Source organism: Phoca vitulina, unplaced genomic scaffold, assembly GCF_004348235.1.
Source record: "Phoca vitulina isolate PV1807 unplaced genomic scaffold, GSC_HSeal_1.0 scaffold99, whole genome shotgun sequence".
Lineage (NCBI taxonomy): Eukaryota > Metazoa > Chordata > Mammalia > Carnivora > Phocidae > Phoca > Phoca vitulina.
This window is the reverse complement of record NW_022589802.1, coordinates 779620-781462: the sequence shown is the minus strand read 5'-3', so window position 1 is coordinate 781462 and position 1843 is coordinate 779620.

Genomic DNA, 1843 nt, shown 5'->3' with positions numbered 1-1843 from the left:
TCCCCACCCTTGGCTCCTGAAGGCCCTTCTCAGGCTCCGAGGCCTGGCCCTTTTCACGCTCTGCCCTCCCTGCAGCTGAGCCACTTCCCCAAAGTGCCCCCCGCCTGCCCATAAATTCTCGAAAGAGTTGCCTGCACCCGGCCACGTCCTCACTTCCCCCTGCTCCTCAGGGCGTTGTGCGACCTCTGCCCGAAGCTACCGCCCTCACTCCAGCAAGCACTCCCTGCGCCCGCGCCCCTCCCGCCCCACCCCCGCCCCGTCCCCCGCCACAAGTCTCCTCTCAGATGTGCACAGAGGTGCTTGCGGTTCCCTGCAGTTCCCCTCTGTTCTTGCTCCCCGGGTGGCCCCCACTCCTCCAGGCCGTCTATGGGTCACGTACTTCTCTATGGCCTCTTTGTCTCTAGACCAGCTTCACTCTGAGACTGGGCCAGAGAAAACTCAGGTTAGGGTCTTCTGATGAGCAGTGCAGCCCTGCTGCCTCGAGGGTCCCCAAGCCCCCTGCGCCCCCACCCAACCTAAGCACAGGCCACCCTGCCTGTCTCCCACAGAGGCCCCTGGAGGCCCCTCCAACAATCCTGGGTGGAGGTGCTGCCCCTCCCTCACCCAGCAGGCTCAGTCTGGCTCGGGCCAGAATTGCTTTTCTTCCTAAAGCCGCCGGATGGCTGAGGGTTTAGCTTAACGGGATGAGCCATCTGGGGACTACAGCCTGGTGATCAAAGTCTGGGACTGGTTGGGGGTGGGCGCCTCATTTCACATCTACGCCAGGACAGTGACCCTTTCCTTCCCCATCCCATGGCTGCTCTTGGCTCTGCTAAGCGGCTGGTGGGGAAGCGGCCAAACACCCTTGCTAGGGAGGCCGGAGGGTCCCTGGGGAGAGAAGCTCTGCAGGTGGGGAGCTGGGGCCTCCCAGCCAAGGCCTTTGGGGGAGGGTCTGTGCACCTGACAGGCACCAGGGGGCAGCCTTCCCCTATTCGTGCCAGAATCTGGCAGGAGACTGGAGGCAGCAAGGGTCCCTACCACCCCTCCTCGGTGACAAAGTGTAGCTTTGCCAAGCAGGCTTGTCTCTATCCACCAAGGAGACTCATTGAGACCTGGCACCCCAAGAGCTGGGACCCTGACCTCCAGCTTTCAGGGTTCCTTCGCTGAATGCCAGGAGGAGGCAGGGTGGTGCCTCTGGCAAAGCCCCCCAGCACACCTGGAGGCAGAGCCCCACTCCAACTGAGCACAGTCCCTCTGGTGCAGGGAGCAGGGAAGCGGTAGGCCTTGGCACCCGACACCAGCCCGGGCCCTAGCTGGGAGTCGGGAGAGGGGTCAGAGGCACGGGCCGGACTGGAAGGATGGGGGAGAAGACGAGAGAGGGGCCAAGGATGGCTGGAAGGCAGCCAGGGAAGTGGCTTTCCTAGAACCAGGAAGGGCAGGTTAGGAGGGGCGATCTGGGCGGCAGCCAGGCCCAGGTGAACCTGGGGTCAGGCGCGGCCCGGTCCCTGGGGAGGAGGTACTGGCCGGCGCCCCAGGTAGCAGCCATCCTGCTTCCCGCTGGAGTGGCGTCTCCTCCTCGGGAGGAGGGAAGGAGAAGGTGGGCGGAGTGACGGGGAGGGCGGGACGAGGGGGAGGGGGACCAGCCCGGTCGTGGGGGTGGGGCGACAGTGACATCACCCCGGAGTCGGTTCTTAAGCGGCAGCCGATCGGACCGGGAACGAGAGGGACGGTCGGAGCGCGGTGGCGAGTCGCTGAGCCGGCCCGCGGCCCCGAGAGCGGCTGGAGCCGCCGCCGCCGGGAAGGAGGGGCGAGCGCGCCCGGGCCGCCGCCGCCGCCACCGCCGCCACCGCCGGAGCCGCGGGCG